Genomic DNA, 14,334 nt, shown 5'->3' with positions numbered 1-14,334 from the left:
GGTTTTGGACTCCTGGCCTCCAGAACAGTGAGAGACTAAATTTATTTTGCTTTAAATCATGGTGAGCTTCAGAGAGTGGGGAGCGGGTCTGCGGAGGTGAGCTCTTCGGGTCTCTTGGGCAGAAGAGCAAGGAGGGGCAAGTTCCAGCAAGTAGTGCCTGCCTTTGGTGCTACAACAGATAAGCTGCTGGTACTAAGGAAGCACACAGGCCAATGCGACAGAATACATTCAGAAACAGCCCTGCACGGGCATGGAAAGATATAGGGTGTTTCAGATCAGTGGGATAAAGGGGGATTATCCAATGCGTGATATTAAGATAACTTAGAATACTCTGGAAAAAATGAAGCTGGGATTCCTTATATCAGTATTTATGTGCAAATGAAGTCTAGATGGATCAGAAGTTTAAATGTATTACTGAAAAAGAAGGCCACGGCTCCTGGAATGATGGAATAGATATTTTTTTTCCTATTCTCCCTGTTAAGTACAGCTAACATCCCCGGACATTATATGGAAAACAAACATAGGAAATCTCTGAAAGATGGAGAGAAGGCACACAGGCCAGGGAGTTCAAGACCCAAGAAATGACATGGCACTGGGTTCCTTGGAATTTGATGTGTGTTTGTGCAATGTATATATCTCAGACTGAACGCCAGAGAAGCTGGCGACCTAGAAATGCTAACAGGTGCAGACAAAGAAAGCCCTAAGAAGAATCCGCTCTCTCTGGTCAGAGGACCAGGAAAGGGGCAGCCTAGCAAAGCAGGTAACTTTGGACAATGAATGATCGCTGTACTCCTGCGGAGCACCTAACACCACTGAAAACAGAGGCCACATACCCCACCCCTGCCAGCACAGGCTGAGTGAGGAGCCTAGACCTTTACCCGTTCCGGGTTGTAATGAGGGACCCCAACCCACCCCCTCTTTGCTGAAGTGGTGGCAGAGAAAGCCTTAGTGGGGAGCCACAAGTTTCATTCCTGCTGGTGGTACTGAGACCCCTCCCTCTGTGAATTTGGTGGACATTGTGTGCGGAGCCTGGGGGTAAGCCCCATCCAGTGGTAGGTAACAAGGCCCCCTGCTCCTCCCTGCTGGGGGTAGTGTCAGCTGAGGCCTAGAAGGAAGCCTGCACTTCTACCCCCACCTAGCAATAAGAAGGTGCCCCCCACTTTCCCCTGCCAGAGCAATGTCACAGAAGGCCTGGTAAAACGGGAGATTAAATAAGATCCAGATTCTCAAAACATAATACCCCAAATATCCAGGTTTCAGTAGAAAAATCACTCATCATACCAAAACCCAGGAGTATCTTAACTTGAATGAGATGAGGCAATCAACAGAAACCAACACTGAAGTTGCATAGGTATTAGAATGATCTGACAGGGATATTAAAGGAGCCATGATAAAAATGCTTCAACAAGAAATAATGAACATGCGTGAAACAAAAGAAAGCGCAGAACATCTTAGCATATGGAAAGTTCCAGCAAAGAGATAGAAGGAATAAAGAAGAACCAAATGGAAATTTTGAACTGAAAAATGAGATAACAAAAATAAAAGCTCGATGAATGGGTTTAACAGCAGAATGAGGGGACAGAGGAAAGAACCAGTGAACTTGATGAGAAAACCATAGAGATTACCCAGTCTGAACAACAGAGAAAAAATAGACTAAAAAACAATAATGACCAAAAAAGAGAGCCTCAGGAGCCTTTGGATGATAACAAAAAGTCTGACAGTCATTTCACAAGAGTCCTGGAAGGAGAGGAGAAAGAGGGTGGGGCTAAAAATTACCCAGAGAAATAATGGCCGAAAACTCCCCAAATTTGGCAAAAGACATAAACCCACAGATGAAAGAAGCTGAGTAAACCCCAAACAGGATACATCTAAAGAAATCCATGCTAACATACATCATGTTCAAATTTCTGTAACCTAAAGAGAAAGAAAAAAAAAAACCTTAAAAACAGTGAGAGAGAAACAATACCTTACCTATATGAGAAACATAATTAGAGTTACAAAAAATTTCTCATCAGTGGAAAACAGTATGGAGGTTCCTCAAAAAGTTGAAAATAGAGCTACCATACGATCCAGCAATTGCACTACTGGGTATTTACCACAAAGATACAAATGTAGGGATCCGAAGGGGTACGTGCACCCCGATGTTTATAGCAGCAATGTCCACAGTAGCCAAACTGTGGAAAGAGCCAAGATGTCCATCAACAGATGACTGGATAAAGAAGCTGTGGTATATATACACAATGGAATATTATGCAGCCATCAGAAGGAATGAGATCTTGCCATTTGCAACGACGTGGATGGAACTGGAGGGTGTTATGCTGAGTGAAATAAGTCAATCAGAGAAAGACATGTATCATATGACCTCACTGATATGAGGAATTCTTAATCTCAGGAAACAAACTGAGGGTTGCTGCAGTGGTGGGGGGGTGGGAGGGAGGGGGTGGCTGGGTGATAGACATCGGGGAGGGTATGTGCTATGGTGAGCGCTGTGAATTGTGCAAGACTGTTGAATCACAGATCTGTACCTCTGAAACAAAAATGCAATATATGTTAAGAAAAAAAAGAAGAAGAAGATAGCAGGAGGGGAAGAATGAAGGGGGGGAAATCGGAGGGGGAGACGAACCATGAGAGATGATGGACTCTGAAAACAAACTGAGGGTTCTAGAGGGGAGGGGGGTGGGGGGATGGGTTAGCCTGGTGATGGGTATTAAAGAGGGCACGTTCTGCGTGGAGCACTGGGTGTTATGCACAAACAATGAATCATGGAACACTACATCAAAAACTAATGATGTAATGTGATTAACATAACAATAAAAAAATTTAAAGAAAAAATTTCTCATCAGAAACTATGGCGACCAGAAGGAAGCAGCACAATATTTTTTGAAAGCTTAAAGAAAAGAACTGCTAAATAAAACTATCCTTCAGAATGACGAGAAAATGAAGACCCTCTCAGATGAAGGAAAACTAAGAGCATTTGTCACCAGCTGATCTACCCTAAAAGGATGGCTAAAGAAAATTCTCAAGACAGAAATAAAATGATAAACACAGGAATCTTGGAATACCAGAAACGAAGATAAAACAATAGAAAGAGTAAAAATATGGCTAAACACAATAGACTTTCCTTTTATTCTCGAGTTTTCTAAAGTATGTTTAATGGTTAAGCAAAAATTCTAACACTATGTGATGAAGTACTCAATATATGTAGAGGAAATATTTAAGACAATTATGTTATAAATGGGAGATGTAATGGGATGTAAAGTTTTTACATTTTATTTGAACTGGTTAAATGCTGACACCAGTAGACTATGATCTATTATGGATGCTTAATGAGATACCTTAAGTAACCACTAAAAAGACGCAAAGAGATAAATTCCAAAACACTACTTATAAATCAAAATGGAATTCTCAACAATGTTGAATGTTCAAGTAACCCACAGGAAGCCATAAAAAAGAAAACAAGAAATAAGAATCAGAAAGAAGCGGGCGCCTGGGTGGCTCAGATGGTTAAGCGTCTGCCTTCGGCTCAGGTCATGATCCCAGGGTCCTGGGATCGAGTCCCGCATCGGGCTCCCTGCTCTTTGGGAGCCTGCTTCTCCCTCTCTCTCTCTCCCTCTCTCTCTCTCCTTCTCTGTCTCTCATGAATAAATAAAAAAAAAGAAATCTTTAAAACGTCTGGCCTTGGTGGGGTCATTTAAAAAAAAAAAAAAAGAATCAGAAAGAAGGAACAGAAAACAAAAAATAAAATGGCAGACTTAAGTCCTGACAACAATAATTACATTAAATGCAAATAGTCTAAATACACCAATTAAGACAAAGGTCGACAGAGTGAATTTAAAAAAAAAAATAGCCATGCAAGAAAAGCCATGTGGTCTCTTTAAAAAATTAAACATTCACTCATCATATGGTTCAGCAATAACACTCCTGGGTATCTGTCTCAGAGAAGGGAACTTTTCTGTCCACAGAAAAGCCTCATTGTTCATAGAAACTTTATTTGTAAAAGCCAAAAAAACTGGAAAAAGCCATAGTGCCCTGCAACAGGTGAATCTTTAAACAACCTCTGGAACATCCATACCATGGGATACTTCTCAGCAGTAAAAAGGAATGAACTCTTGAAACAGGCAACAACTTGGTTGATCTCAAGTGTCTCATGATGAGTGAAAACGGTCAATCTCAAATGGTTGTGTACTTTGTGACTCTGCTTATATAAAACTCTCAAAATGAAAAAATCTCAGATATGGAAAATAGATTCATGGTTGCCAGGGGGCTACAAGTGGTGGAGTAGGGGAAGGAGGCCTGGTCTGACTGTAAAGGGGCAGCGTGGGGGAGATCTTTGTGGAAATGGAGAGTTCTGTATTTTGATTGTGGTGATGTCTACACAAACCTATGCAAGTGATAAATGGCCCAGAACTACACACACACATTGAATTGATGTCAGTTTCCTGGTTTTCATGTTGTACAACAACTATGGAAGTTGTAACCACCAGGGGAAACTACATGGGGTACAGGGTCCTCTCTGTACTATATTGGCAACTTCCTGTGAATCTGTGAGAGTTTCAGAATAAAAAGTTAAAAACAACAAAGACATAAAAATTACCGAAGGAGCATGAGTGAAATAAAACGCAAAACCTAGTGCTCAGAAAGGAAATAATCAATAAATTTGGCTACATAAAAATCTGAGGCTTTTGTTTGATGGAGTAGACCATAACAGAGTCAAGAGAGAGATGAAATTCTGGGAAGAACATATTTGCAACCTCTGTGGCAGACAAAGGTGACAGGCCAATTTCCCTGCCTTACAGAGTTCACATAAATCGACAAGAAAAAAAATAACCCAATAGAAAAATGGGCAAAGGATGTGAACGGGCAATTTACTCAAAAATAAATACAAATGGCCAACAAATGCTGGACACGTGCCCAGCCTCATTCTTGATGAAGGTCATGTAAAACAAGCCACAGTGAAGTCTGTTGTTCGCCTATCAGATTAGCCAAAGTGGGAAACTGAGGTGCCCCGGGGCTGGTGAGGGTAAGTAGGCACTTTCCTACACCGGGTGGGAGCGTGAATCAGCGCCCTCTTTCCAGAAGACAATTAGAGCATAATAATGAAAATTAAAAATACTCCCCGCAACCCCACTGCCATGAAGTTATCCTAAAAGCACACTCTCAAGTTTCTTGAGATACACGTCCCAGAATGTTTTTGCACCAAGAAATGAGTTACATTTGTAAAATGGTGCCTGGCACATAGCAAGTGCTATGTCAGTGTTTATTAAATATATCAGTAGGGCTCAGCTGGGGCCCAGGAAGGCTGTGGCTTCAGGGACACTGGCACATAAGACCCTCAGCACAGACGCCAGCTGCGTGGTGCACACTGTTGGCATTCACCTGTGATGGTTCATCTTACGTCTCTACCTGACGGGGTCAACGGGGTGCTCAGATATTTGGTCAAAAATTATTTTGGGTGTGTCTATGAAGGTGTTTTTGGAGGAGATTAGAATTTGAATCAGAAGACCCAGTAAAGCAGCTGGCCCTCCCTAACATGGGTGGGCCTCATCTAATCAGTTGAAGGTCAGACTAGAAGAAAAAGCCTTGGTAAGAGGGAACTCCTTTTGTCTGATTTTCTTCCAGGTGGGAGACATCAGTCTTCTCCTGCCTTTGGACTTGGACTGGAACTTACGCTCTTGGCTCTTCTGTATAGAGAGTCTTATGTTTAAAATCTTGGTTCCTCCCTATTTCCCCTTCCAGGGACGATGGTGATGATGAGTGTTTGGTGCAGTGTGTTTTCCTACACATGCAAGTCAACACATCTTAAACATGTCCCAGGACAGGGTATGAACACCCAGCATCCAGAAACCCAACACTTGGGACCCATAAAATCTTTCCTTCCCCTGCTGCAGTGAGTCGTCTGCAGTGTAGACATTGGCCTTGGCCTTAGGAAACACACCGTGTTAAAAGTGGGCCCAGCCTCATCTCTAGGGAACTCCGACCACACGATGTGGGCTGGGCAGGATAAGAAAAGCGATGGTCTCACCTCTCTAGTCTCACATTCCTGAGCCAGGGGCATATATGTCGGGTGTGAATGTAGCTAAAAGGCAAACAACAGGCGGCAGGCCTGTGCAAAGGCAATTTGCAGGGACATAATCTTGCCCCTCTGTTCTCCCTTATCTAATCTTTGTCTCATTAAACAAGATGCTCCGCCTGCAGTAAAGGCAGCCGCACATACAGACCTGGTGATTTGTTCAGCTGGGGGACTTTGTAGCGTTTGCTCATACCTGTATTTGTGGTAGAAGTTCTTGCTTTAGATAGAAAAAGAAAAAAAAGGTTTTCCTCTAGAATAGAAATAGAATGCAGAACTTTGACTTGTGAATTTGTAATTCTTCTTCTTCTTTGTACCCTTAGTGGTCCTGATCTATCCTTTAGCCCATGAGATGCAAAGAAAGTTCTAGAACACCTCTCAGAAGGACTTCTGGAGCCTATCTGCACTCACTGAGCTGTCACCTTTGGACATGCCCTGTGAGCTCTCAGCGCTGCTGCACGAGCACTGCCTTTGTTATTTTTTAAAAAAATAAAGACAAGGTGGATTGGATACCCCGAGTTCCAAATGTTTGCTCTGCTCCCCCCCTCAGCTTGCACTCCTTCTCCCTCTTTGCTATCCAAATTGGCGTATAAACTCATTTGCCTCAGGTGAGTCGGGGACAGCGTAAGGCTAATGTCGTTTGAGCAGATGTTTGCCAACAGTGTCTGAAAATGGGGAGCCAGTAAGTTTCTCCACCATGGTTGGTGCCCAGGCCCCATCGGTCTTGTGAAAATGTTCTCGTGTTTCAGGAAATCTACAAAAACAGTTTACCACAAGATAGATGCTCGGTTATCAATGAGACCGAGTGCAGGAGCGTGGGACGAACAGCGGCTGTTTCCTGGCCCAGCCCCACCCCCATCCTACTCACTCTGGGACGACCTCCCTGTCTCTGCTGGTAGCGATTCCAGTGGTGGTGGCTGGGATGCTAGACGCCGTGCCTCTTCTTCTGCTGCCTCACTTGCCAAGTTTAGGGGGTAACTACTTATCCTGTTAGGGTCCGTGAGAATTTAGGTGATTCACCCCACTCTCTACTCTGCTTCCCAGCCTCTCCCCGTGGGTGACGGTTATGTTCTTTTTTTATTCTCGTGTTGGTTCCCTGAATGGGGTCGTTGAACCCCAGGCAGGTGTGCCAACAACTGGGCTCCCTCTGAGGGTGGGTGGGAGGTTGGTCCCAGGTGCCCCGAGTTCCCATTGGAGGAAGGTAGTTCTGGGTACAGTGTCCCTGTCTCCCGATGGCCCCGTGGTCTGCCTGGGCTTCCTGAGCTGTGAGTGGGGGGCCTGGGAGGGGAGCTGGTGGAGAAGAACAGGTGTAGGTGTTTCATAACTGCCCCACTCTTGGTCCCTCCCATCAGGCCTGGAGCACCCCCCCCCCGGATCCTGTGTCTTGGCTTTTTCTCTCACTTCATCGTGCCACATGGCCCCATCCATTTCCTTATCTTCCAGAAACCCACTGACGTTTCCTCTTCACCGATAACCCTCCCTGGTGGGTACAGTCCTTCTATATTTCTATCCTTTATTCAGTCTGCCTTGTCAACAGGAAAACCACATCAGCCTTTTTAACAGGTCTCAAGACGCCAAACAGAGGCCTGAGCTGCCCCAGGCAGACAGTCCACAGAGCCTGAGCATGATCTTCTGATGATCGGCTGCCTGGGCTTTCTGGGTTCCCTTTATAGATGTTCCAGACAATTCCATTCATCCTTAACTTCGTCACAGCTTTAAAACAATTGCTCAACCCGGGGCAATTCGGGGGGTATCGAGTCATCTTTAAAATGGTGGAGATGGACTGGCTGTTTGGTCAATCAACCCACGCACCTCCTGCTCCTGTGAAGATGGTCCCTGTGCCCAGGAACAGACATATTTCTGCCAGCCCGGTCATTCAGGGGCAACCGGTTCCTGTGAAGTCAAGTAAGAGTTGTCAATGATTCCAAAAATCTCCATGAACACTTTCCATCTGCGAGCCTCGTGAAAACCCCATGAGGTTGTGTTATTCCATCTTCCGAAGCAGACCCACCAGTGCAGAAGGGTGCCTGGACTTGCCCAAGGGCTCCAGACTGACCCCAGGTGTCGGGCTCCGCCCTTCGAGCATATACCATCCGTATCCTGCTCTAGTCCTTTCCAAACTGGGGGTGGGGAGGCCCACAGACAGCAGATCGTATCCTGGAATCCTAATTTGTGAGTCCATGTCATCTACCTTTTCCCCACCTTCAGGTTTTGTTAGGGGTTGAATTGTGTCCCCCTCCCCAAATTTATATGTTAAAGTGCTAACCCCTAGCTAACCTCAGAAGGCAACTATTTGGAAATAGGGTCTTTGTAGATGATTGAGTTAAAATGAGGTCATGAGAACGGGCCCCAATCCAATATGACTGTAGCCTTTACGAAAAGGGGAAATTTGGACACAGAGACACCCCCAGAAGGAAAACAATGGGAAGACACAGGGAGAAAAACGGCACCCATAAGCCAAGGATAGAGGCCTCAGGAGAAACCAGTCCTGCCAACACCTTGATCTGGGGCTTCTAGACTTCAGAACTCAGAGGCAATGAATTTCTGTGGTGTGAGCCACCCAGCCTGTGGCTCTTGGTTATGGCAGCCCCAGAAAACAAGTGCAGGTTCTAAGCAGGAAACTAGATTCTTCGCATTTCCTTGCTTTGAAAATTTTCCAAAAGGCAGGGCAGGAAGCTGTACTGCAGTCTCTTCGTAAAAGCCAATTATCATAGAAGGTGCTTGGTGTCGCAGAAAGAGACAGAAGGGTTGTAGCCCCTTCTCGTGCTGCCTCCCAGATGGCCTCTGAGCCCCCGTCGGGCTCCAGGCCACCAGCCACAGAACCGCCAGATAAGCTCTGAGCCCAGAGATCAAGGTGCCAGGGGCCTCCTGACGGGGTCAGAGAGGTGCCAGGTGGAATCGGCCATTTGGGACTGGCCGCGGTCTTTGTGGGATCCGAAAGCCGGAATTTGAAATAAGCCCGTTTACATGGTTCCTGACGACTTCCTCCCAGCTTTCCTGAGTCACCTGGTTAAAGTCTTGTGAGAGGTTGAGCTTTCCTCCGTGGGCAGAAGGAAACCAGGGTTTTCATCTGCACCTGCATTGTTCTGGGGGAGCATTTACCCCCAGTGGCCAGCAGGGGGAGGCATCACGCACCACAGGCAGGAGCCAGCCGTTTGAGGGGGGCGTGGAGGGCGTGGGGTGGGGGGCGTGGGGGGCGTGGGGTGGGGGGCGTGGGGGGCGTGGGGTGGGGGGCGTGGGGGGCGTGGGGTGGGAGGCGGTGGTTGGAATAAGGAGCAGTGTAGAGCTGGGAGAGGTCAAGGCCATACTCATCCCTCCCTGGTGCCCCCACCCCTCAGCTCTCTAGCCCCCTGCTAACTAGAAATGAGCCCAAGGGACTCTTTCCCCAAATACCCTCGGGCCCTCACTTGGGGCAAGCATACAGCCAGATTTGTGTCTGTGCATGGACCTGAACAGAGAGACCAGGATGGGGGTTATGCAGGCCACTTCATCCACCCACAGCTGAGGACCATTTTGCAAAACACACATTTTGGGCCTCTCCTGGGGCAAATACTAGCCACCAAGAGTATTCGCCTGGGTTTTCAAGCAGTGCTCCCTGGCATGGCCCTGGAAGTGCCTCCTTCTGTGCCCAAGTGCCAGTGTGCGGAGAGCAACGGACAGTTATCAGCTGCATTAGGACGTTTCTTCTTTCTTTCTTTCTCTCTCTCTTTCTTTTCTTTCTTTCTCTTTTTCTTTCTTTCTTTTTCTTTTTTTCTTTCTCTCTTTCTCTCTCTCTCTCTTCTTTCCTTCCTTCCTTCCTTCTTTCCTTCCTTTTTCTTTCTTTCTTTTTCTTTTTCTTTCTCTTTCTTTCTTTCTTTCTTTCTTTCTTTCTTTCTTTCTTTCTTTCTTTCTTTCTTTCTTTCTTTCTTTCTTTCTCTCTCTCTCTCTTTCTCTCTTTCTCTCTTTCTTTCTTCTCCTTTTTCCAGATGGGATTACGGCTGCTGCTGCCAGCCATCCCCAAATCTCATGCCAGGTGCTGCAGACCTTGGAGGCTAATTGGGTCAGAGCCTTATTGGGTTGCAGGCTGCCCGGACATTGTCTTGGACAAGGGCATGCCCCTCCGAGATTAAATTCTCCCACAGCAACGGAGCCCATCTTTCCTGGTAAAAATATGAGCTTCTGTCAACATAGGCGCCCTCTGATCTGATCTGCAGGGCCCTGCTGTGGAGTCTGAGCGGACAAGGACGCGGCAGGAGATGACACAGGGCAGACCTGACATGCCTGACTCAGGTGCAGCTCTCTGAGGCCTGCCCACCTCTTGGGGAAAGACGGCAGGCTTGGGGTGACAAAGTCTTGGGTTCGGGTTCTTCTTGTCCCCCCAGCACGGTGACTTTGGTTGGGTGTGTCACTTTACCTGCCAAGCCTCAGGGGTCCCTCCCAGGCGACGGGGCACAGGGCTGTGGTGCAGCTGCAACGCGCAGAGGCAAGGAAAGCAAATGGTTTCTTACATTGGAAAGAACACTGTTCTTCCAATGGGGAAGGAGCTGGGTGCCGGCTCTGTTCTAGGTGCTTGGGAGACACTAGTGAACCAAAAAATGAGCCATCCCTCACTCGTGGGTTTATATTCCAGTGGAAGAGAGACAGTAAACAAAAAGCAGAATACATAAGGAGTTTCTGTATCAGGCTAGAGGAGCCAAGTGTGATGGGAAGAGGAAAAGCCTGGCTGGGTAAGGGCTGGGACTGTAGCCAAGTGGAAGAGTGGCCACTGGGAAATGGTTGCGATATCGAGTAAGGCTGTTAGGGGAAGTCCCAATGCAGGCGGCATTGGAGCAAAGACTTGAACAAGGACATGAAAGAAGTAGCCAAGTAGAGATCCAGAGGAAGAGCATCTGGGCAGAGAGACAGTCAGTGCAAAGGCCCTGTGGCAGGAGTGTGCCTGGTGTGCTTCAGGCACATGGTGGTAGCTGAGAGAAATCACTGAAGTATTTGAATTTTCACCCTGAATGAGATCGGGAGGCACTGCAGGGTTTTGATAAAAGGAATGACATTATCTGCTGTAGGGGGAGGCAAGGATGGGGCAGGCTGGCCAGTTAGCGGAAGGCCACAGTAATCCAGGCATGAGATGATGATGGCCTGGACCGGGGTGGTTGCAGTGGAGTGGTAAGAAGTGATGGTTTCTGGATGTATTTTTTTTTTTTTTTTTTAGGCTTTACATTTTATTTCCACAAATGACATCTTGTTTTCACAAAGAGGTAGACCATCCTCTCCAAGAGAGGCTGCCTTAGCTTTTAGGGGCAGCCGTAGGGGTACCCCAACCTGTCCAAAACAAATGTCAACTGAGGGGCTTCTGAGGTACCAAAACGCTAACAGAAACAATCAAGTTGAAAAGCAGAACAGAAATACATAACCCATTCACCACACAGGGAAGCAGAGTCTCTCAAGTTCCCGGAAGCAGCCCTCGTGGTGGCAGCACGGCCAGCCAACATTGGTCGTGCGGAGGACTCGCTCTCAAGTCTCTGTCCCACGGGGCTCCGTCCTGAGCGCCATCTCAGAGAGGCCCAAGACCTGTCCACAGATAATCCTCCAGACCCTCCCAAGCTTCCACTGCCTGGCAGTCCCTCGAATGCCCCTGGAGTGTGGTCTTCAGGACAGTCTCTTTGCTGGGTGGCTCAGTCGTTAAGCGTCTGCCTTTGGCTCAGGTCATGATCCCAGGGTCTGCCTTCGGCTCAGGTCATGATCCCGGGGTCCTGGGACCGAGCCCCACGTCGCGCTCCCTGCTCGGCGGGAAGCCTGCTTCTCCCTCTCCCACTCCCCCTGCTTGTGTTCCCGCTCTCGCTGTGTCTCTTTTCGTTCACTAATGAGGACAATTCGTCGTTCTTTCACTTCTGAGCTCAGATTATCTACCATCTTATTAATGCAATTGTCCAGAACCAGGGAGTGAGTTTTGGACTTGATGTCCTTCCGACAAATGGGGCATTCTGCCTTCCGCTTCATCCACTCATTGATACAGTAGGAGCAGAAACTGTGGGCACAGTTCAAGGTGACAGCCTCAATGAAGTATTCTGAGCAAATAATACACTGGAGCTCATTCTCTATCACGTCATTCACGTGGCTAAGCACTTCCTCCTTCTGTGCTTGCACCTTCTCCTTCTCTTCCTTGGTCTGTTCCAATTCTTTGTTCTTGCCTTGAATGATTGCTTCAAAGTCCTTCTTGCTGCAATTTAGTTCTTCCATTAGAGCCCGATGCTTGCAGAGCCTGGGCCAACTGTTGCTTCAGGTCCTCTCCTTGCTCCTTCTCCAAACCCTGGAGATGCTGCGGCTCCTCTTCCTGGAAAGTCTTCTCTAGCTGCTCCACTCTGGCCTGCTGCTGGGCCTGCTCTGCACACAGCTGGGACTGTAAGTCCTGCAGCTCCTGCTCCATTTTCACAATTCTCTTTGAGTTCCCTTTTGGGTCTGCTTTTTCACCTTCAAGACAGCTACCTGGTTTTCCTGCATTTGTATTTTCAGCTTCAGAATCCCGGACATGGTCACCTTGAACAGCTCTAAGCTGCTTTGAGACGCTGAAGGGTTTGAGGCTTTCTGCTTCTTAGGATGAAGCTCTATGACTTTTGCGGAGCCAGGGTGAACATGAGCCTCTGTGGCCTTCTCCCTCGGCTCAAGGGAAGTCAACTTAGGATCCAGATATTCGGAGGGTTGACTGGCCACTTCACCTTTCCCATGAGACTTCACTGGCTGACCAGGTTCACAAGACACTTTACTTATTTTGGATTTCAAAGTTGAGGGGCCTTCAGCTCCAGAACCCTCCAATTTATCCAAACTCAATTTCCTTTTAGTTCTCAATCCCCTATGTTTTCCCATCACCTGGTCATTCTTTGGGGCAAGACAAAGATACATCCTCTCCTGGTCTTCTTCAGTAACTTCATATTCATACTCTGCATTCTCCTTATTCTCCAGAGGTACCCCGAGCTGGATGTGGTCTCCCTTATGGATAGAATAGACCTTTAAAGGTTCTAGACGTTCTCTGTTCAGCCAAACACCATTCAGACTCTTGTTGTCCATAATTGCCCACTGGCCCTCGACATTCCGCTTCTGCTTCAAAACACAGTGGTTTCGGGAAATCATCAGAGGGCAGATTTTTGACACCAGTTGGTATGTGACACCAAATCCTCGCCCTATAGTCACCTTATTTCCGTCCTCCAGCAGCAGCCACTCGGCGTTCATCCCTACCCGCCGCCAGCACCAGCTCCGGCCACCGGCGCGGTCTCCCGTGACCCACGAGCTGGGCTCCTCCATAGCCCACTCCGACCCGGCTTGCGGTCAGCACAGAGCGAGACCCCCGCCCGGGTTCCCGCCGCCTCTCAGCCTCGTCCCCGGCGCCATACCTAAAAAAACCTCTGGATGTACTTTTAAGAGTATTTCCAGACAGATTGGATGTGGAGTGTGAGGGAAGGGAGGAGTCAAAGATGACCGAAACTTGGGCTGCCATCAACAAGGATGGGGAAAGACCACATGAGGAGAGGTCTGGGATGGAAGCTCAGGGGTAGGGCTTTGGAAAGGTTGAGTTTAGATGTTCACTGGACAATTCCCTGAGATACCCAGCAGGCAGCTGGATATGAGTCTGCCCTTTGGGAGAAAGATCCGGACTGGGGATGTACAACTGGGAGTCATCAGTCTATGGATGAAATTTAGAGCCAGGAGACTGAATGGGATTAACGGAGTGCGGGTATACGAAGAGGAGAAGAGGGCCGAGGTCTGAGCCCCGGGACCCTCCGAAGTCAAGAAGTCAAAGAGAAGTGAACGAACCAGCCTAGGGGGCAGCGTAGCTACCGTTAGGGGCTGAGGCTGTAAGTAACACAGGGGTCATTGTTGACCTTGACAACTGTGATGCACTGGATCATGTCCTCCCCAAATTCATATGTTGAAGCCCTGACACCCCAGGATCTTGGAACTTGACTGTATTTGGGGGCCTTTAAAGGAGTGATTATGGTAAAATGAGGTTACTAGGGTGGGCCCTAATCCAGTAGGACTGGTGTCCTTGTTGGAAGAGGAGATTAGAACAGAGATATGTACAGAGGGGCGACACGAGGACCCAGAGAGAAAACTGCCGTCTACACGTCAAGGAGGGAAGGCCTCAGAAGGAGCCAACGCTGCCATACCTTGATCTCAGACTTCCAGCCTCCAGAAGTTCGAGAAAAAAATGTCTGTTGGTTAAGCCCCCCATCTGTGGTACTTTGCCGTGGGGGCGCCAGGGGACAAATTCAAGCACCTCAGGGGAGTGGTGGGCAAAT

General features: G+C 47.6%; 1 pseudogene; it reads right to left on the bottom strand.

The window, feature by feature from the left end:
- LOC114197488 (E3 ubiquitin-protein ligase RNF8 pseudogene) overlaps positions 1–13,339 on the bottom strand; it is a 68,306-nt pseudogene extending 54,967 nt beyond the window's left edge.
- Positions 13,340–14,334: the final 995 nt, after the last annotated feature.

Source organism: Eumetopias jubatus, unplaced genomic scaffold (assembly GCF_037043125.1).
Source record: "Eumetopias jubatus isolate StellerSeaLion01/CBP00866 unplaced genomic scaffold, mEumJub1_p1.0 scaffold_12, whole genome shotgun sequence".
Classification (NCBI taxonomy): Eukaryota; Metazoa; Chordata; class Mammalia; order Carnivora; family Otariidae; genus Eumetopias; species Eumetopias jubatus.
Note: the sequence above shows the minus strand (reverse complement) of the source record. Positions and strands in the feature narration are given on the sequence as shown.